Source organism: Canis lupus, chromosome 14, assembly GCF_011100685.1.
Source record: "Canis lupus familiaris isolate Mischka breed German Shepherd chromosome 14, alternate assembly UU_Cfam_GSD_1.0, whole genome shotgun sequence".
In the NCBI taxonomy this organism is placed as follows: Eukaryota; Metazoa; Chordata; class Mammalia; order Carnivora; family Canidae; genus Canis; species Canis lupus.
In genome coordinates, this window is record NC_049235.1 from 37,290,520 (window position 1) to 37,313,878 (window position 23,359).

The window sequence follows — 23,359 nt, forward strand, 5'->3', positions numbered from 1 at the left end:
TTCTCTCTGTATCTCTCATGAATAAATAAAATCGTAAAAAAAATAAAAATAAATAAAGTAGTTGTCACTGGCTGTTGGTCCTTCTGCTGACCATGAAAAAGAAAATCATTACATGTAGGTGTGAGGGGTGTCAGGCCCAAGAAGGTTTTTCTGAGCAGCTCCCACAGCCTTGAGTTAACATCTTTACTAGTTACAAACACAGAAAGATGTATATGCTTTTTTTTTTTGTATATGCTTTAAAAATTGGAATTAACGGAAGAAAAAAATGACAGTGATGTAGGGGGAGAGTGACTACCTAAGTTATAAATTTTTATAACAATAGGAATATCCAACTATATCTTAAAAAGTACAAAAATGGGGATCCCTGGGTGGCGCAGCGGTTTGGCGCCTGCCTTTGGCCCAGGGCGCGATCCTGGAGACCCGGGATCGAGTCCCACGTTGGGCTCCTGGTGCATGGAGCCTGCTTCTCCCTCTGCCTGTGTCTCTGCCTCTCTTTCTCTCTGTGTGACTATCATAAATAAATAAAAATTAAAAAAAAAAAGTACAAAAATGTTCAGATTATATAAAGTTCAAAGAAAAAACAAGCATAAATCCATGGAAGATATTTTCATTCACTTATTATCATTCATTAAATATATATTTGCCCTGTTCTGTGCTAGATGTTCAATGATCAAGAGGATTGGGTTGCCTTTAAATATTCAATTCTGATTACATAATTTTATTTATTTATTTGTCTATTATTATTATCTTTTAAGATTTTATTTATTCACGAGAGACACAAAGAAAGAGGCACCATTTTGATTATCCTCATTAGGTGCCACAGAGGCAAGAGGGTGGTTTTCCTGAACGAACTGAGCAGTGGCTTATTACTTGTGACCAGACCTCTGGCTCTCAGTTGGATTTCTCTGCATAGAACACTAGAAATTTTTTTTTTTTTAATTTTTATTTATTTATGATAGTCACACAGAGAGAAAGAGAGAGAGGCAGAGACACAGGCAGAGGGAGAAGCAGGCTCCACGCACCAGGAGCCCGATGTGGGATTCGATCCCGGGTCTCCAGGATCGCGCCCTGGGCCAAAGGCAGGCGCCAAACCGCTACGCCACCCAGGGATCCCGAACACTAGAAATTTGTTGTTGCCACCTCCACCAAAATTGATATCAACAGTGTGAAAATCCTAAAACACCTTGCTGATGCTTACTTCAAGAAGAAGCTGCATAAATTCAGACACCAGGAAGGTGAGATCTTCAACATAGAGAAAGAGAAACGTGAGATTACAGAGCACAGCAAGGTTGATCAGAAAGCCATAGACTTACAAATTCTGCCAAAAATCAGAGCTGTTCCTCAGCTTCAGGGCTACCTCCATTCTGAATTTTCTCCCACAAATGGAATTTACCCTCACAAATTGGTGTTCTAAATTTCTTACAAAGAGGCATTGCTGAGTGGCTCAGTTGGTTAAGTGTCTGTCTTCAGCCCAGGTCATGATCTCAGTTCCTGGGATAGAGCCCCTTGTCAGGTTCTGCACTCAGTGGGGAGTCTGCTTCTCCCTCTCCCTTTGCCACTCCCTGCCCACCTTGTGCATCTTCTTTCTTTCAAATGAATAAAATCTTTTTAAAAATAAATAAATTTCTTACAAAGAACCTAATTAAATAACCAATCCATTAAAAAAGAAGGGGAAGATGGAGTACTCGAACCTGATTTTGCTTCTAGGCAAGATTCTGGAAAGGATCAAAGTATCATTTATGTGCTCTTACCAAATAAACACATTATTGCAAGTGAGAGTTTGCTAGGGACATGTATTTTAAGATTAACATTTCTTTCTTTTGATAGGATTAATGAATTTGTGAAAGAAGAAGTGAAAATGACAGTAAGTACTGAATTCTACAAGGTTTTGGAACAGTTTTCTTATTGCATCTTCCAGACTCCAAGGTCCTTGAGTGTAAGGGATTATGCTTCATTTGTCTTTGTGTCCCCAATGCCTGAAACAGCTCTTAATAATCTGCTATAGTCTGTGCTCTGGATAAAGAAGTATATTAATTGAGTGAAGAATACAAAAATACAGCTCAGATGCTGGTACAATTGAGTGGTTACCAGGTAGACAATCTTGCCTAAAGGATCCAGCCAATGGATCAATATCAAACTAGACAAATGAGAAGTTCAAACTGTGAAATAATAGGTAAAGTACAATACCAATTTGGTTTTGAAAAGGGGATATATTTGTGTGGAATAATAGAGAAAATATGTACTTCAGAAGGGAGTGTATGACTAATATGGCTGTTCTAGTGAGCAATCAATATTTAGTGAAATTAAAAATTTGATTCCTGAGTTTGTATCTCAGAGATACTCTTCACAGATCCTTGAGGAGACAGAAATGAGAATGTTTATCATAATTTTGTTTGTAGCAAAGGACGGGAGGCCATATAGGTGCGGTACTTTAGACCTGGGTGAAGGCACCTCTACTCTGGACTCTGCACTTTAGATGTCTTCACATATCACAAAGAAACAAAAAGTACATTTCTTAAAGTATACATGGGCACCTTGGTCACTGACTTGGTACTTAGGGCTAGCATGGCTTGACCTATAACCATTTGCATCCTAGGTTAGAACTCATGCTATTTAGGCCTCAGGGAAACACTTCCGCATATCTGTGTTGTCCTATGTCCTTAAAAATAGGTATGAACCCCTTCATGGTTGTGAAGGTCTGTAGGTTACACTGCTGCCACCCTTGGAGGTGGACGTGACTTTGGAGGACAGGGAGCACTTGGATGGCAAAAACGCTTAGGTGAGAGAGAAAATGAATTAATTACTTGACAAATCCTTCCTTTCAGATGCTACAAATGCAATAGATTATTGCGTAATGAAGTGTCCTTTCTCAGTATCACTGAGCATTCATTTCTTTGCTGCTCTCTATTTCAGTTTGCAGGACTCCTACATTAGCACTGTTTGTGACAGATAAATGTAGCAGCTGAGGAACTTTTGCAATAACGAACAATTCATATTACCAAATGTGTATGTGTAGTTTAGACATAACATGCTTAAAATGGAAAGTTGATGCTTTAAATTGGACATTGAAAGATAGAATTAAGAATAGTTTTGCTTTCATAAAAATGTTAAAAGGCTTAGTTAAATTTTCAGAAAACTGAATTTAAAATTCAGCTTTATTTAAACAATTTTGGCTGAATACTCTAATATCTATTAATTATAATTTGTGTATTGCATTTTAACGTAATAAATAATTTTGGATACTTTAGAAGAAAAAAGACTTCTTTGAAAGTAATATATGAAATTTCATTTTAATTTTTATTTTACATGTATTTTAACTTTTTAAAAAATTTTATTTATTTATGTGATTTGAGAGAGAGAGAGACAGAGACAGAGAAAGAGAGAGAGAGCAAAGGGAGAGGGAGAGGAAGAAGCAGACTCCTTGCTGAGCAAGGAGGTGATCAGTGGGCTCAATGACAAGGGGCTTGGGGCTGCATCCCAGGACCCTAAGATCGTGACCTGTGCTGAAGTCAGACTCAGATGAGCCACTCAGGTGCCCCTGTATTAACTTTTAAAATGAAAATATATTTAAGTTGTGTAAAATCTGAATATATTACAGATTATTTTTAATTTAGATCATTGAGAATAAATACAAGTCAAGGTCATCACAGATACAGAAAATACAAAAATGGAGCTCAAAAATAATAAAAGCTGAAGAGAAATGAAAAATAAAGTCTTTTTTAAAAAAACATATTCTGGGATCCCTGGGTGGCGCAGTGGTTTGGTGCCTGCCTTTGGCCCAGGGCGTGATCCCGGAGACCCGGGATCGAATCCCGCGTCGGGCTCCCGGTGCATGGAGCCTGCTTCTCCCTCTGCCTGTGTCTCTGCCTCTCTCTCTCTCTCTCTGTGACTATCATAAATAAATAAAAATTAAAAAAAAAAACATATTCTATGCCCATCATGGGGTTTGAAATCATGATCCCCTGAGATTGAGAGTAGTATGTCTGTTGACAGAACCAGCCAGGCACCCTAAAGTAGGAAGTCTTTAGAAGAACTAGTCTGCTTAAAATTTTAAAAGTTGAAACAATGATAGCAAGCAGACTTCTGTTGAGAATGATCCACTTAAGATTCTTGAATAGGAGATTGGAGATTGTATCTTTAATGGAGATTTAATAACCAATCAATGCAATAAAAGCAGGAAGAAAATTATTCTCTTCAAATACACAACTTGAATGGGTCAAATGAAATCTTAATAATTTCACATTCTTTACTGATTAAGGTAGGATTTGACTGAAGCAATTAGAATTAATAGAGAATTATACATGAAATCAGCAGGTGAGTGAGCAAGAGAAACCCTGAGGTTTTCAATGTTTGTTGAACAATGATCCTGGACAATGATTATCATATTCTTCTGTTTCACCTGAATGATTACAATTTTTAATTTTTATTTTCATTCAGCAAAAATTTAGTAATTTCCTTTGCACCAAAATGCTTTCAAATGGAATGTAAAACTATAGGATTTATATTTTATATTTTAAGTTTAAAGCTATGTATTCTGTTACTGTTACATATCTCACAACCAATTTTCAAGGTCAGTTTTGGCCAACAAAAGTATTTGTGACTAGAAATATTTAGATTTCTTATTAAAAGAACGGAAATGTCACTGGCACACACATGCTATTATGGAGCCGGGAAAAGAAAAGACTGAGTAATCAGCAAACAATGGTAGCATTTATCAACGCAAGTAAACACTGACATAGGACATTATTGTAATACTCTTAAAGTAATATTATTTTAATGGTGCAACATTTACAGAAAGCAGCAGAACATTTCGAAATTCAGAATAAATGATTTTGAAAGTTGAAGCTAGAATAGATAAACATTTAAGACAAATAATGATCACTATCTAGGATGGGGAAAATTAAGTATAAGATTATTAATTTAATGGCTAGTAAAGCAAGAAAAGAAATCATATACAAAAAACCCTGAAATATTTACATTATCAACTTCAACTGGATTGTACAGTCTTGTTGAGTAATTATACACACATGTATATACACACACTTTTTTTTTTTTTAAAGATTTTATTTATTTATTCATGAGAGACACACAGAGAGAGAGGCAGAGACACAGGCAGAGGGAGAAGCAGGCTCCATGCAGGGAGCCTGACGTGGGACTCGATCCCAGGTCTCCAGGATCACACCCTGGGCTGAAGGCAAGCGCCAACCTATCCAGGGATCCCTCAAAACATTAAGTTTTGTCAAAATAATTGGATTTAATTTAGACAAGATATAAGATGCATTAGAAAAGCTTAAAAAATAGAAGATTTCAAGCCAAGAGCAATTTGTGGCCTTTGGAGGAAAATGAAATTTTTTTGAAGTTGCACTGTTGACAATTATTTGGTATAAACTATTCATTGTTATTACTAATGTTAGCAAAATTTTACAAAAAAAAAATTACACAGCTGTTTAACTTTTGAAAATAATGAATTTTTTAATTTTAGAGAAAGTAGTTTTTCAAAATAAAAAGATATTCAACAACAATGCCATTCAAATAAAATATAAGGAAATTAGAACAAAGAAACAAAAAGGTTTTATATAAATTTCATAAATAAGATTCAGGTATCAATAACCATCAAACTAAGTTCCATGCAGCATATTTTCTGGCTGTGATAGGTTCAGATAGAGTCTCAAATGAAGAGACTTTAAACAAATTGATTAGTACACTTGTTTTGATTTGCTTCATAATATTACAACACTGAGAGTTTTAAAAGAGGAACTTAAGGGCAGCCCCAGTGGCTCAGTGGTTTAGCGCCGCCTTCAGCCCAGGGTGTGATCCTGGAGACTTGGGATTGAATCCCATGTCAGGCTTCCTGCATGGAGCCTGCTTCTCCCTCTGCCTGTGTCTCTGCCTCTCTCTCTCTCTCTCTTTGTGTCTCTCATGAATGAATAAAAAAATCTTTAAAATAAATAAATAAATAAATAAATAAATAAATAAATAAATAAATAACTTAAATATTCTAAGGATCTACGTGATTTTAAGAGATAATGAGGTGGCAATATAACTGAAAACTAGTAAAGTGAGAATATTTGTAATATTTTGTTACAATAATTTATCATATGCATTACAATATTGCAATGTGATGGCACCATTTTATTATCATGGTATATAAGGTTAGAGATAATGATGCAGAAAAATGTTAGGGTTTGGAGCAAATAGCCAAAAAAGAATTCCTGAGACATCTTTGGTGCAAAAAGTGGTTTTATTAAAGCATAGGGACAAGATCCATGGGCAGAAAGAGCTGCCCTGGGGTCTTGAGGAGTGGCCAATTATAGACTTTCAAGTTGGGAGGGGATTAGGAAGAGCATAAATCTCTAAGGAATTTTGGAAGCAAGGTTTCCAGAACCTTGAGGGGCTAGCTGTGGTTAGGAAAAGGTCATTTATTACCATCTAATAAAACTTAAACATGAGACCCTTCAGATATTTATTGGCAGACCATATGCTTAGGGGATGATTGCTGACATATATCTTTTTAAATTATTTAATTAATTTATTTTATTGGAGTTCGATTTGCCAACATATAGTATAACATCCAGTGCTCATCCCGTCAAGTGCCCCCCTCAGTGCCTGTCACCCAGTCACCCCAACCCTCCGCTCACCTCACCACCCCTTGTTCGTTTCCCAGAGTTAGGAGTCTCTCATGTTTTGTCTCCCTCTCTGATATTTCCCACTCATTTTCTCTCCTTTCCCCTTTATTCCCTTTCACTATTTTTTATGTTCCCCAAATGAATGAGACCATATAATGTTTGTCCTCTGACTTATTTCACTAAGCGTAATACCCTCCAGTTCCATCCACGGCCAACATATATATATTGAGGGGTAGAGATAAAGGAAGTTTCCAAGGAATTTTTACACGCTAAAGTAGACTTACAGAATCCTGGGGGTTAAACTGAGATTGCCTTTTGCCCTTAGCAAAGTATTAACATCAAGGCACCTGAGCTCCCAGAGGAAGGTTGCTATACCTGTTTCAAGGACTCATCAATGGGCTGTAAGTAGCAAGGAAATTTAATTTTTTCTTTTGCCTTTGTTTCCTACATCAATGAGAATAGTGGTCCCTTTGTGGAGGCACAGACTGAAAGGGACACTAGGGAACCTTCTGAGGAGCTGATCTATATTTTGATCTGGATGATGGTTACATGACCATAAGCGAGTAAAAAGGTATTGACCTGAAATCAAGAGTCAGACGCTTAACCAAATGAGCCACCCAGGCATCCTTCATCTATTTGTGAATAATTTTTGAATTATTTATTTTTGACTCTAGGTGTGACCTCGGCTGAGCAAGATTTCTGCAAATTAATAAAAAAAAACCCTATATAACAACTATAATCAAGAAAGTTTAAGTTGGCATTACTGCCACTAGGAAACAAAATAGGGGGACTTTTTTTTCATAGTATGAAATTAGTTTTTATTTTTACTTTAAAATAAATGCTTAACATTTTTCCAAAACTGAAACTCAATGTGGAAAGAAGGGCAAAGGACCCCTGCCCCGGAAGCCAGTGAGCAAGGCAGACATCGTGACTTTAGTGGTTCTTCCTGCAGGACTAGTCTAGAATAGAACCCCCTTCCTGTCCTACTGTCAGTCGTCCCCACCAGGGTGCTGGCCGCAGGGGGACCCCACCCCCACCCCACCCCACCCCCAGACCCACACAAACAAGGGATTTGAAAAGCGCAGAGGGGGGTGGGGGGACATCGCTTAACAAGTGAGCAAACATTGGCAGAAAATCCTTCCTAGGGCAGCTCGGGTGGCTCAGTGGTTTAGCGCCGCCTTCAGCCCAGGGTGTGATCCTGGAGACCAGGGATCGAGTCCCACGTGGGGCTCCCTGCATGGAGCCTGCTTCTCCCTCTGCCCATGTCTCTGCCTCTCTCTGTCTCTGCCTCTCATGAATAAATAAATCAAATCTGAAAGAAAGAAAAAAGGAAAGAAAAGAAAAAAGAAAAGAAAAGAAAAGAAAAGAAAAGAAAAGAAAAGAAAAGAAAAGAAAAGAAAAGAAAGAAAATCCTTCCTAAGGAGACTGAGTGGAGGTGGATCTCTGGGGGCAGGGTGGTGGCCTTGGCCGGGTCAGGCAGTGCAGGGCGCTGGGCACCCTCATCCCTGCATCGGGAGGCGCCCTGGCCTCTCACTCCAGCTCACCACAGGGACATCTTGAAGTTGAACTTGAGCTTCAGCAGGTATTTCAGATTGACTTGAGCGATGTCAGTAGACAATGTACTGGTTGGCTACAGCAGGCAGATGTTGTTGATGCCAGAGGAAATCCCAGTTCCAAGAGGGACTTCTGTGCCATCCAGAGTAATACTAGCAGGAGGGTCAGGGGTCGTCTTGCCCAAACCTTTGACACCATGCTTGCCTTTGGGTAGCTTGCTGATATGATATGATAAAGCGTGCTTTAGCTCGTACATGTTCCCAAGGGCAACTTCTCCCAGCAGGATCAGGCTTCTGGGTCTCTCTGGGACATGTGGCAATAGTTGGCACTCTTGGAGACCGTGTCGGCGAAATAGATCCCTTACCAAACATGTAGCCTGTCACAGGTGCTCCCCGGTGGGGCTATCCAGAGGCCCTGGGACAGGATCCCCGTGAAGTTGGTGGCCCTGGACCCGTGCCACAGCAGCCTCTGGTTACACAGCTCCTTGAAGGGCTTGTAGCGCTGGATCTTGCCCTCACGCTCGACCTTAAAAACATCAATTACCTCTAGGTCATGTGCTTTGCGCGTGGTCGCGTGAGTGTTCTTAACTTACTTCCTGATGGTCTTGGCTTCCTCAGAATCGCTGTCCACCACCTTAATGTCAGTCTTGAGCTTCTCAGAGTTGATGTTGATGGGGTCCTTGCTGCTGTCGTCAGAGCTACCCCTGAGCAGACTGTAGGCGACCTCGATGTCCAGCAGGTTGTCTTGCATTTCCACCTTGGCCTGCACGCAATCTGCGTTGCTCAGGAATGGGGGCTTCTTCATCTCAAAGTCGTGGGGGATCAGGGTGCAGAAGTGATTTGAGAGATCCAGGATCTGGGAGTCTCTGCTGCCCTGGGACACCGCCTGCTACACCTCACTGAGGATGGAGATCCCGGGATCTGCCGTTTGCTCAGCTTCCCCAAGGGCATCTTCTGAAGGTCAATCTCATACTCCACCATGGCTTTCTTCATACTTTCCACGTCAAAGATCATCTTAATGAGGTCCTGCACGAGCTTGGGGAACTTGGACTTGGTGCTAGACTTCACCGTCAGCTTCTTCACTGCCTCTTTGTCCTGGCCGAAGTCAATCTCCAGAAGGTAGAATTTTTGAGGATGCTTCATTATGTTCTTGGCGTGCCAGGCATTCCCAGTTTTCTCTTCATATGATTTCATAAAGTACTCAATGACTTCCTCCTTGGATGGCAACCGGCTCCAGTTTGTTGCTGCCAATGATGGTGGGAGGACATTTTGATTATAACGATTTTAATGGAATGAAGGAGAGAAAAAATTCTGGAATAAATATCTCATTTTAAAATTACATATGTCACAGCGCCTGGGGGCTCAGTCAGTTACGCCTTCAACTTGGGTCATGATACTGGGGTCCTGGGATCGAGCCCCACATCAGGCTTCCTGCTCAGCGGTGGGCCTGCTTCTCCCTCTCCCTCTGCCCTTTCCCCTGCTTTTGCTCCCTCTCTCTCTCTCAAAAATCTTTAAAAAAATAAAATAAAATTACGTATGTCATTATTACTCATCCAGGTGTCACCAGTCCATCAACAGAATAACCAGACATGTGCAAAAAGAATTAAATTTAGTCCTCTTAGGTGTTTTTGCCAATTCTAAGTCATGTAAAAATCAGAGTTGTACAACTATGTTTCTGTTTTGTGCTTATGAAGGAATATTTGTCAAAGAGAATAATTTTACAGTGTTATGTAAAATATTTAGACATATGGTATATAGGCCTCCTGGGTCTTTTGCCTTAGGCCCCAGAAATGTTAAGGATGAGGCTGATAAAGGGAGTGGACAGGTAAAATGTGGCATGTGGTTAGATTTATATATCATGATATGGTTGATTAATAAAAAAATAACATTGAGAGAAATAAGCTGAGTACCAGTTAGGATTTTCAATGATGCAGATTTACTTAACATTAATTTAGCATCTACACAGCACCTGATATATGCTAGACACTGTTCTTAGCACTTAATAAATATTAGCTCATTTAATATTCATAACAGTCCTATGAGGTAAGTACTATTTTTTCTCCATTTCTTAGATGACAAAACTGTGATACATAGCCTAGGCTAGGTAGCTTGCCCACACTCACACAGCTGGTAGTGTACTCAAGTCTGGCTCCAGAGTCTTTATTTTTTTTATTTTTATTTTTTGTTAATGAGAGACACAGAGAGGCAGAAGCAGACTCCCAGTAGGGAGCCTGATGCAGAATTTGATCCCAGAACCCTGGGATCACGACCTGAGCCAAAGACAGATGCTCAATCACTGAGCCACTCAGGTACCCCTGGCTCCAGAGTCTTAACCAGTACTCTGTACTTTTTACCTAAATAAATGTAAGGAAGTATATGGGAAGAACCTCCACTTAATTACATTGGAGTGGGTTCCTGTGAGGGGAGGGGAATAGGATTGGAAGTAAAGGAATGAGTAAAGGCGCTAATACCTAAAGATGAGCCTTGCATGGACCCATGTGATTATGAGATGTTAGGACTGCTATAACAAAATATTATGGATTGGGTGGCTTATAAACAGCAGGAACTTATTTCTCACAGTTCTGGAAGCAGGGAAGTCTGAGAGCAAGGTGGTGGCAGATTTGGTGTCTGGTGAAAGCCTGCTTCCCCCAGTTCACAGACAGCCTTCCTCCCTGTGTTGTCCTTTGGCAGAAGGGGCAAAGGAGTTCTTTGGGGTCTTTTCATAAGGCTACAAATATCATTCATGACCTAGTCATCTCCGAAAGGCCTCACTTCCAAATTTCATCACACTGGGATCAGATAGATTTATTTATTTATTTATTTGGATTTTATTTATTTATTTGACAGAGAGAAAGAGAGAGAGCACAAGCAGGGGGAGTAGCATGCAGAGGGAGGAGTAGGCTCCCCGCTGAGCAGGGAGCCTGATGTGGGGCTGGATCCCGGGACCCTGGATCAGGACCTGAGCCTAAGGCAACTGCTTAACCCACTGAGATTGGGTTTAACATATGAATTTTGAGGCAGTTGGAGTGGGGGTGGGGACACACAATCATTCAAATCTATGGTATTGATTTTCAGTTTCCGTACTCTATTTTTCCACGCTTGATTTTTTTTCCAATCAATGGGTATTATATTTGGAATAAAGAAAACTGCATGCATATGGTTATATACATGTATATGCATCTATAGTATTTATGAAACTACTAAGCTGAAGTGAGGTTTCTGACTCTAAATCCACCATGCTCTGTCCTTGAGGCTGCCTAAAATTTTCATTGGTTACTTGGCTTAAGAAATTTATGGCTGGTCCACTGAGATGACATACAGATTTTTAAAAGTCTAAGGGGAGTACAGGAATATTTATGTAATTTTGTGACAAGTATGTTTAAATTCTGCCTTCATTTTTCAAGGAAAAGTTAAGAGCACAGACTCTAGAAATGGAAGGTCTGGATTCAAATTCCTCTCTACCACTTGTTAGCTATAGGCCATTGGGAAAATTACTTGACTGATCTCTTTGCTTGAGTTTTCCCATCTGTAAAATGGGAGTCATAAGTAGTATTTATCTTTTGCGTTATTATGAAGATTGGTTGATTTAATACATGTGAAATGCTTAGAACAGTATTTGGAAAGCAGAAATTTATCATTTATTCTTTGCTTAATGATGCAGAAATCTAGGACTTTGAGCCAATCCTTTGAGTTAATCCCAAGATATTTCTTTTTTTTTTACCCTTATCTGCAGAGAAATGCAAGTCAGTATCCTTAATTCGCACATTGGAATGTAAATCTTGCTCCATATATGCTGGTGCTGAAACGCTTGAATGTCCTTTTGGTCTCCCCATGAATCTCTGCTTCTGGGTTTTCACTCATGTTGTGAGCCTTGTGAAAACAACATCAGCAACAGGAGCACCTGGATGGCTTATTTGGTTAAGTAACCAACTCTTCATCTCAGTTCAGGTCTTGATCTCAGGGTCATGAGTCCAAGCCCCAGGTTGGGCTCCATGCTGAGTGTGGAGCCTACTTAAAAAACCAACAACACTGTCCTTTCTCATTTTAAAGGTAATACATCTTTATCAGGAAACTTTGGGAAATATAGATTAGCAGAAAAAAAATTGCCCATAATCTCAGCAACCAGATATGTCAATTTTATTTATTTATTATTATTTTTAAAAGTTTATTTAAGTAATCTTTATACCTGATATGGGGCTTGAACCCACGACCCCAAGATTGAGAGTTGCATGCTCCTCCAACTAAACCAGCCAGGTTCCCCCAGATATGCCAATGTTAATATTGCTGTTTATATTCTCCTAGTCTTTTTTTTTTTTTTGCAAGCCTATATATAGCTTACCAAGCTGTAATTACACTATAAATACTGGTTTATAATCAGTCTTTTCACTTAACAATGTATTGAGAACATTTTTATATATGATTAAATATTCTGCTACTGCATCATTTTAATGGCTGCATAGCATTCCATTTTATGGATGCACAATACCCTAACGTATTCTAGCAGTCCCCTACAACTAGACGTTAAGATTATTTCCTCTCTTTCTCTGCTATTACACTTGAGACACAGGAAAAGAGCCCCTAATATCTGGGTGCTGGTTTGGTACTATCAGCTGGTGATATTAGTACTATCAGCACCTTGATGCTACTATGACCTGGCCTGGCACTCACAGCTATGCCTTGATGTCCTCCTGTTAATGTAAATAATTTCACAGAAAGCCAGTATTAGACAAGGCTGCTTTGTGATTAGGATGGACACCTGTCTGAACACAGACAAACACATATAGTACATTGTCCAGAATTATGAAAATGACCAACCAACTCCCTATCCTGGAAAAATATGAGTTGCTTGTTTAGCAATTCCACCTTTAGCCTCAATTTAGCTTTAGCCTCTTTCCTACACCTAGATAAAGCTTATTAAGATAACAAATCATATAATTGTTTCAGTTTCTTGATATCACCTAATATTGTCCAGCACTGGATATGTTTCTGATGATCCTTTGGCTGGAGAACATTGGTATAGTCATCCTAGTTTTCGAATTATTAGCTATATTATACTTGCAAAAAATATTCCCTGCAAAAGCAATAGGTATTCAAGTGGGACAACCCAAGAGAAATGTTAACTATCTATTTCTATAAATTCTGTTTTACCCCTATATCCAATCAAATTATCATTAAGCAATATGTTTGCAATGTGTTACCTGGGTTTCCTAAGAAATACCTTTCTCTCATTTTACACTGTATTTTGACTTTAAGAGTCAGATTACAAAAAAAGGAGGGTCACATAAAATCATGGTCAAAGGTAGCATACCTTTGTATTTTCTATAAAATTTTTATAAAAATATATGTAATGGTGGGGCAGCCCTGGTGGCTCAGTGGTTTAGCGCCGCCTTCAGCCCAGTGCCTGATCCTGGAGACACAGTATCGAGTCCCACATCAGGCTCCCTGCATGGAGCCTGCTTCTCCCTCTGCCTGTGTCTCTGCCTCTCTCTCTCTCTTTCCCTCTCTCTCTCTCTCTGTGTCTCTATGAATAAATAAATAAAATCTTAAAGAAATATATATATGTAATGCTTTATAGTAAAGTGCTAGGGAAAAAAGTTGACTCTCTTTGTGGTAGCTGTTCTCCAAGGCTCCAACGAATTTTCCTGATATTCAGACCCTTGTGTAGTGGTTCCTCTTACAAGGAATCCAGCTGCCCTATGACTTATTTTAACAAACAAAATGTGGCAAAAGTAACACTGTGTCAATTCTAGGCCTACTGTTTAAAAAGACTGGTAACAGGGCACCTGAGGGGCTTAGTCGGTTAAGGGTCTGCCTTCGGCTCATGTCATGATCCCAGAGTCCTGGGATCCAGCCCTGCATCGGGCTCCTTGCTCAGGAGGGGCCTGCTTCTCCCTCTCCCTCTGCCTGCTGTGTGTTCTCTCTCTCTCTCTGTCAAATAAATAATAAAATAAAATCTTAAAAAAAAAAAAATAAAAAGACTTGTAGCTTCTACTTCTGTTTTCTCGGAACACTTAGTTTTGGGAACTCTGAACTCAAGTCAGAAGTCCAGTTACCCTACTGAAGAGGCAACAAGAAGAGACCAAGTCTACATGGGGAAGAAGAGATGGAGGCCCAGAGACTACATGGATAGGAAGGCCCAACCCTCCTAGTATCCCAGCTGAGCAATTCTCCCAGCTGTTCACCATTGTGCAGCAATTCTGAGTGTCATCTAGAACTTCTCCAAGCTGTTTGAGCTCCCAGATCTGGAACACTAAAAGCATCCAGCTGATTAGCCCAGTTGACCCATGGGATCGTAAGTGGGCCATAATTAAATGGTTGTTGTTTAAAACCACTAAGTTTTAGAGTGGTTTGTTAGGCAGTAATAGACTTATTTCCTTATGCTCTGTTAAGAATGTTGCCTTTTCTTCTTTTCCTTACTGTGAGAACTGTGTGATTCACTGTGATTTTCCTTCCCACCTTCACTTCCCGGAAACTTAGAACCCTTTAGTACTCATTTTGAGTTTCTTCCTTCTGTTAAGGTTTGAGTTTTGCTGTTGTCATTGTTTTCTAGAAGTTTTGTTTTGTTTTGGTGTAATCATCCTCTCTTTAACCTCCATGATCTCAATTGGCCACTGCCCTCCCACTTCTGGGTTGAGTGTTTCTGTCCTTTGCACTTTGTGGCTGATATGAATCCTTGCATTTAGCTAAATATTGTTTCCGATCCTTTGTCCAAGAGCAAGGTAAAAGCTGGAGATAAATTTATATAGTGAGTATGGGGAAGTGAAAGCATTGTGGCTATGAGCATGAGCTTGGAGTTAAAATACAGGTGGCTTTCAGTCTGGGCTTTATACCTTACTAGCTGTCAGATCTTGGGGATGCCATTTAACTTTTCTGAACCTCAATTTTCTCATCTGTTAAATGATACAGTGATAAAAAGTAAACTGAGGCAATGTATGTAAGGCATATCATAGTAAGTGCTTGATAAACAAATAGAGCAAATTCCTTAAGTAACCTGATCAGAATCTAAAAAGACACAAATACCCAGAGCAACAGGCTGTATCTACCAATGTGAAATTTGTAAACATACATTTAAGACACTCATTTTGGGATTTCAATTCTCCTTTTTATTATCTGTGACCTAGGGCAAGTTATTTAAACTGGTAAAGCCTGTTTCCTTGTGTAATAGAATGTTAAAATAGGACTCTTCTTATCCCCATTTAAAAAAAAAAGATTTTACTCATTTATTCGTGAGAGACAGAGAGAGGCAGAGAGAGAGAAGCAGGCTCCATGCAGGGAGCCAGATGTGGGACTCGATCCCGGGACTCTGGGATCACGCGCTGAGCCAAAAGCAGATGCCCAACCACTGAGCTACCCAGGCGTCCCTCTTATCCCCATTTTGAATGAGTTCCCCCAAAATGATTACCAACTATCCAAATTCCAAAGTGATGGGTAAGCACCAAATTGGAAGTGGAAGTGAGGTGGCTGAACGTTGGTTTCCCAACTCATAACTGACCACACCCCTATCCTGAGGGGAAGGCTGGAAAGAGAATAGCATATTTAGAGAGAACTATCTCTCTAGGTATCCTGTGAGGTCCTGACTCTGAAGTGGTCATGTATTACATTTAGTGTCATGTATCTTGTTCTCCTTTAATCTGGGCAGTTCTTCGGCATTTTTGTCTTTTATGACTTTGGTATTTTTAAGATTATAGGTCATTTTTTTTTTTTTTTTTGTAGAACATCTCTCAAATGTGATTTTATTAGATGTTCTCTATGATTGGATTGAAATTTTGCATTTTAGCAGGAATATTTCATAACTGACTCTGTGTTCCTCTTAACATTTTACATCAAGTGGCACATGGTGTCAGTTTGCTCCATTATTCATGTTAACTATTTCTTTTCTTCTTTTTAAATAGGCTCCAGGCCAAATGTAGGGCTTGAACTAATTCAAGAGTTGAATGCTCCACAGACTAAATCAATGAGGGGCCTCTCATGTTAACTTTGATTGCTTGGATAATATGATGTCTGCTAGATTACCATAAAGTTGCAGTTTTCCCATTTATAATGAATAACTATTTTGAAGGAAGATATGTTGAGACAACATAAATTTCCTTTTTCTTCATCAAACTTCCACCAACTATGTTTAACACTCATTGATGATTCTTGCTTGAATCAATTAGCGCAATGACAATTGTAGAATGAGAAGTTGGAAGTCAACCTATTACATGAGACTGGACATTTTAATTATTGAACTAAGACTATTTTAGAAGCCTAGAAACAGACTTTTTATTTTCTGAGTGACCAGAAAATAACAGGACTTGCCTTAGATTTCATCTCTAAAGAACTGGTTTGAATGGAAAGGGGAGAAAAGAATGACAGTTTTTTTCCAATTATAACTCATGAGAGTCCTACCCATCTAGTGTATTGGCCATCCTCATACCTCATATGACATAATAATAGTGCCTACTAAAATGGTTGTTGAGGAAAGTAGGTGAGCTAATTTAAGTCAAATGCTGAGCACCTCCTGGTATGATACCCCTTTTTATTGTGACTTTGCTCCTCCTCCCAAAAAGAAGTGGAGTCTAGGTATCTACCTCTAATTTGAGCTGGCCTGTTTTTTGTTTCAGTCAACAGAATGTGGCAGAGCAACATGGTGGAAGTTCATAGGCTGGGTCTTAAAAGGCCTTGCAACCTCTGGTTTCACTCTCTTGTTGTCCTGACACTATTGGTAAAGTAGTCTAGACCCTCTGGGGACAAGAGACCATGTGGAGAGACTTGGAACTGGCAGGACAAACATGTCAGTGGGGCCATCTTAGACCACCCAGCAACAACAGTCAAGGTGTCAGATGATTCATAGTGATTCCAGGTGAGACTAGTAGAAGAGCCATACGGTTGAGCTAAGCTCAAATTGTTGACCCTCAGGACTGAAGGACCTTGGAAAAGAGAAGGCACAATGTGGGGGGTGTGGATGGGACAGGCCACAGGTGGAATGAAGAATGATTAGGTTTGAGAGTATAGTCCTAAAGGATAGGACTTAGGCCAAGAGGTGGATGGCACAGGAAGTATTTTGTTGTTGTTGTTGTTTTTCAAAGTATGGAAGAGGGATCCCTGGGTGGCTCAGAGGTTTAGCGTCTGCCTTTGGCCCAGGGTGTGATCCTAGAGTCTTCGGGGTCGAGTCTCGCATCAGGGTCCCTGCATGGAGACTGCTTCTCCCTCTGCCTATGTCTCTGCCTCTCTCTCTCTCTCTCTCTGTGTGTGTCTTTAATGAATAAATAAATAAAATCTTTAAAAAAATATGGGAGAAATTTAAGCAGAATTTCCTTGAGATAAACTTCCTTTGAAAGTCGTGAGTTTAATATCACTGCAAGAATTTTAAAAAAGAACTGGGTGACCTTCAGGGATGGTCATCCCTACTGTTGGGGATGTTGTAGAATGGATGGATTAAAATCTTGTGTGATTCCCTTCCACCCTTACAGTTCTTGGATTCTTTATTTATTTATTTTTTTAAGATTTCATTTATTCATGAAAGACGCAGAGAGAGAGGCAGAGGCACAGGCAGAAGGAGAAGCAGGCTCCACTGAGGAAGCCTGATGGACTCGATCCTGAGACTCTGGGATCATGCCCCAAGCCAAAGACAGACGCTCAACCGCTGAGTCACCCAGGCATCCCCAGTTCTTGAATTCTGAGAAAACTCTGCACATTGGTTTGGCCTGGCAGTTCTGAAAATACTTTCTTTTTAGTATTCACTATAGTAACAATTTTAACAGTTTTCTACAAGTTTACAGTAACAAAGATGATTCATTGCAAACATCTGTCAAAGCTATTCCTTTTCGTCCTTTCATTTTATAAAACTACAGAGTTTGAGCTCCTATAGTCTTCTGAGTCCCTTAAAATTTTATAAATTCTAATAATTTTATAAATTATAAGATATTTTCACATGTTGACATCTGTAAAATCAGGATGTATCTGCAATCACCATCAACCAGGTGGTAGTTATGACATAGATATAATTATCAGATTAGATGTAAATATGGCCATGGCTGTTTAAACTGTCATCACTTCAGCTGAGTCAAATGTATTATGGGTAACACATATTTTGAATGCAATTGATGTTTTGAATGACTTACAGAATGAATGGTAGTAGTTTGATAGATAATCCCAGAGATAATTTGTAGTGCTTTTTATTTTTATTTTTATTTTTTTAAGTTATGTTTAGGGATGCCAGAGTGGCTCAGTGGGTGAGTGGTTGAGCCTCTGCTTTTGGCTTAGGGCGTGATCCCAGAGTCCTGAGACTGAGTCCCACACTGGGCTCCCTGCATGGAGCCTGCTTCTCTCTCTGCCTATGTCTCTGCCTCTCTCTTACTCTCTCTCTCTCTCTCTGTCTTTCATGAATAAATAAATAAAATCTTAAAATTTTTTAAAAATTTATTTGAGGGGGCGGGGTTGGAGGGCACTTGGAGAGGGAAAAAGAGAGTCCTAAACAAATTCCTAGTGGAGTCTGATGTGGGGCTTGATCTCATGACCCTAGATTACTACCTGAGCTGAAACCAAGAGTTGGATGCTTAATTGACTGCACCACCCAGGTGCCCCAAAAGATTTTATTTTTTTAAATAATCTCTGTACCAAACATGGGGTTCAAACTTGACCCCAAATCAAGAGTGGCATGCTCTCCTGACTGAGCCAAGCAGGTGCCCCAGGGAGTGTTCTTTTAAGCAATGCTGCATCACCAACATTCCTGATGGTATGGAGGATGAGATTGTATAGAAAAAGTCTAATTTATAGAAAAGCATTGTGTCAGAGTTTGATTAGAAGTGGTTTTCTTTTATTATAATTCATAAAATAAGGATATATTCTACAACCGGTGGCATCAATTGATACTGATAAAATACAGTAGCGATTAACTTAGCTAACCAGTGTTAGCACTTACTACATGCTGGCCAGGCATAGTAGGAAGGGTTTTAAATGGGTTATCTTGATTTAGTCTTCATTGGAACTCTACAAGGTAGGTACGTTTATTATCCAAATTTTTTAAAATGTGGAAAGTGAGGCCCAGAGAAGCTGCTGTTCCTAGGGTTTTGTCCCTAGTGAAGGATGGAGGCAAGATTCTAATGTAGGCAGTCTAATTGTAGAAAAGGGTTTTATTTTATTTTATTTTTAAAAAAAGATTCTATTTATTTATTCATGACACACACACACACACACACACACACACACACACACACTGAGGCAGAGACACAGGCAGAGGGAGAAGCAGGCTCCATGCTGGGAGCCCAATGTGGGACCCGATCCTGGGACTCCAGGATCATGCCCTTGGTTGAAGGTACATGGTAAACCGCTGAGCCACCCAGGGATCCCCAGAAGGGTTTTAAAAAGCACTACATTGAATTGTTTCCCATTAGTACTGTTTGGCCCATGGCATATGCTCTCTTATTTTGAAATTTCTTATATTTTTTGTCTTCCCACCTAGACCATAGGGATCATTCAGCCAAGATTTTTTTTTTTTTTTACCTCACATCTGGGTCTTCAAAACCTTGGCATTGTGCCCAGTTAATGCTTATTAAATATCCAGAGACAGAGCAGAATTTTACATTCTGTGTTCTGACTTGGTCTTAGGTTACAGCCTTCTTCCAGGGGCTATGTCAGTGCTAATTTAGTTGCAAGAAACAGAAACTATAGTAGAATTTTCACCTTTTTTGGTTATCTAGCATCCGAGGCCTTCTTGTATGGGGAACATCTTATTAAGATGGCAGCTTTTGGGGAGACTGTGCTGTGCTCCCCTCCTTGGTTTCTGCTGAAGGGAGTTCCTTTCTCTCCTACTCTTTGCAGCTGGAACACTGGTAAGTAGCCTTAGGCCTGACCCTTTAGCCTCTCCCACCTGGGCCTTTAAAGTCTGGAGCAAATGGTGCATGGGTGAAGAGACTGTTAAGATTCATGAAACGTACCTGTGAAGTGAGCAGTGTCACATAGCAATGGTAAAGGTATTCTGACCAGATTAGCCTTGTTAAAAGACAGTCATTGGACCACTGAACACTCCAGTGAAGGCTCAATTCCTATCCATCTTCTCGCTTTGGTTTTAGAGTGTCTTGTTGATTCACTGAAACCCTGACATACTTCCTTTTATTTTTCTTAAGATATTTAAGATCAGTTTCTGTTGCCTGCAATCAGGAAATCCTACTGATCCCTTCAATCAAGATGGCTTAAGACAAGGGCACATTTATTATAGGGATAGAGAGGTATCTCATAGAACTCATTTCAGATAGGCTTCTCTGCATAAAATAGCTATGATGCCCTTTGCCACTTTCTATCTTATCTTGATTTCCATCTTGATTTACTGTTCTTTCTAGCATTTATCATCTGACTTAGGATTCCTTTGTGTATTGGCTTCACTGGACTGTCACTCCAGGAAAGCAGGGGCTGCTATTTCCCCAACATCTGGTTCATTGCTGAAGGAATGCTTAAATAAATGAATACAAAGGCTGAAACAGAATTGAGGTTCACAAAGGATTGGAATCAAAAATAGGAAAACCATCAGGAATGGGGCAGGTTCTCTCCCAAGGATTAATCTTTAGGCCCATGTGTTTTTCTCTACCTTTCTCTTCCCATTTGCTTTTTTATTTTTATTTTTTTTAAGTAAACTCTGTGCCCAACATAGGGCTTGAACTCATGACCCCAAGATCAAGAATTACATGTGGCATGCTCTACCAACTGAGCCAGCCACCTCCTTCTCATTTACTCTTTTATTTCTCTTTACAGACTAATCTGAGGGAAGGGAGGAATAATGAGAAACAAGATGCTTTAAACCAGAGGTTTCCAATCCCGGTGGCTCATTAGAATCATTGTGGGATTATTTTAAAAACATTAATTCCTGAGCCTCACTCAAGAGCCCCTGAATAAAAATTTCCATAAATGGGGCTCTGGAATAGTTTTAAAATCCATATTTAGTGAGCCAGGTACTGAATTATAGTTCTGAGAACATCTGCCCCCAGCAAATTATTATTTCCCCAGAATATTATATGGGGTTGATTTTAACAAATGTTTATTGAGAATACCTAATATGAGCCAAGCATTGATGTAGGTGCTAGGAAACTGTAGGAAAGAAAACCTAGGGGCGCTTGGGTGGCTCCGTGGTTGGGGGTCTGCCTTTGGCTCAGGGCATGATCCTGGAGTCCCGGATCAAGTCCCACATCGGGCTCCCTGCATGGAGCCTGCTTCTCCCTCTGCCTGTTCTCTGCCTCTCTCTCTCTGTGTCTCATGAATAAATAAATAAAGTCTTAAAAAAAAACAAACAAACAACACCAAAGTCTCCAGTATTCTTTTTTTTTTTTTTTTTAATTTGGGAAAGACAGGGTGCACGAGAGAACACAAGTGGGGTGAGGAGCAGAGGAAGAAGTAGACTCCCTGCTGAGCAGGGAGGCCAATGCGGGGCTCTATCATGGGACTCTAGGATCACGACCTGAGCTGAAGGCAGACGCCCAACCTACAGAGCCACCCAGGTGCCTCTAAAGTCTCTAATATACTTATGATCAATCCCATATATAGGAAAAGGGAAAGAAATACTTTTATTTTTTTTGTCTCATCACACAAGTATTCAGACTTCAACAATTATTAAAAGAGTAGAGTCCTAGATGGGATGTCAAAAGGTTCAATTTCTAATCTTGCCTCTGCCACCAATGGTCTGTGTTTTCTTGGGCAAGTCTCTATTCTGGGCCTTAGCTTCCTCGACAAAAAAAGCTGAGATAATATCTCCTTTCTGTACCTCTCAAAGTGTTATAACAATTAGATGAGATAATGCAAAATTGAAAATTATAATTTTAATTATAATTATAATATTTATCACTGGAATCATATGATTTAGTAATATCTATATTACTCTTTAATTACTTTCCTTATTGGGCTCGTTTTCCCAACCTCCTCATAAAATCACCAGGCATAGGGTCTGTTTTGTGCTTGCCGCCTGTTCTCCAAGTCACTAGGCATAAAGCTGGGTAGTTGGTGCTCCATAAATACTTGTTGATAGAGTGATTGAATTTGATAGTTATTTGTACAATAACTGAGAATATATGCCCTCTTGTTATCATCAGCTATAAGAGCAGGGAGGCAGGAAGTGAGGAGAGAGTATAGTTAATGCCTGCCAAATTTTCTCTTCATTCCCTCCCTCTCATTTTTAGTGGAATCTGAGACGGCTGACAGGATGTGGGTGGGAATAGATGGATCCGACAGGGACTAAGAGTTTCAAAGCTACATCTATCTGTTCTACTAAAGAATTGATCTGAGTAGTGTGCAAGGGGAATGTATCGGAATGTGTGAATTTTATAGAACATGTTAAAGTGGAATGTATGACAGACAAAGCTCTTGGGATTATACAAATTAAATACAATGAAGTTGGGTGATGCTTAGACCAAAATGTTAATACAACTTTGCACTATGTAACATCTTTTTTCTAAATTGACAGTGTCATCCATCTTGATTGACTAAATCTCATAATCTGCTTGAGAAAAAGTAGAGATATCTATATATTAACTTTTTTTTAAGTTTAAAAATTTTAAGTTTTAATTTTAATTCCAGTTAGTTAACATATGTTATATTCATTTCAGGCATACGATACAGTGACTCAACACTTCCATACAACACTCTGCTCGTCACAAGTGCCCTCTTTCATCCCCATCACCTAGTTAACCCATTCCCTCACCTGATACCTATGCATTTTTAACAAATGGGTAAACTAAGACATTGCCTAGGAAAGCAGCTTAATCTTTGGGATTTAGAAAATGCAGTTATTAAAAATTGAATCCTTTTTATCTAATTTAGAATATTTGGAGGATTTATTTTTTTTTAAAGATTTAATTTATTTATTCATGAGAGACAGAGAGAGAGAGAGAGAGACAGAAAGAGAGAGAGAGAGAGGCACCACACAGGCAGAGGGAGAAGCAGGCTCCATTCCATGCAGGGAGCCTGATGTCAGACTCAATCCCAGGTCTCCAGGACCACATCCTGGGCTGAAGGCAGCGCTAAACCGCTCAGCCATCGGGGCTGCCTGAGGATTTAATTTCTAAATCTAGTTCCTTATGTGGAAAGAAGGTATAGTAATGAGATTTATTTATTTATTTATTTATTTATTTATTTATTTATTTAATTTTATTTATTCATTCATGAGAGACAAAGAGAGGCAGAGAGGCAGAGAAGCAGGCTCCATGCAGGGAGCCC

At 39.5% G+C, this 23,359-nt stretch overlaps 1 protein-coding gene and 1 pseudogene across 6 annotated transcripts in view; one reads left to right on the forward strand and one right to left on the reverse strand.

Annotated features, from left to right (window-relative positions):
* Positions 1-23,359, forward strand: part of CCDC126 (coiled-coil domain containing 126) — a 105,940-nt gene that overhangs the window by 28,326 nt on the left and 54,255 nt on the right. For all 6 annotated transcript variants that reach the window (XM_038557114.1, XM_038557112.1, XM_038557110.1 and 3 more), the window contains exon 2: positions 1,828-1,864. The gene's annotated coding sequence lies outside the window, so the exon portion shown is untranslated. The remainder of the gene's footprint in view (positions 1-1,827; positions 1,865-23,359) is intronic.
* Positions 8,167-9,443, reverse strand: LOC102154588 (annotated as a pseudogene).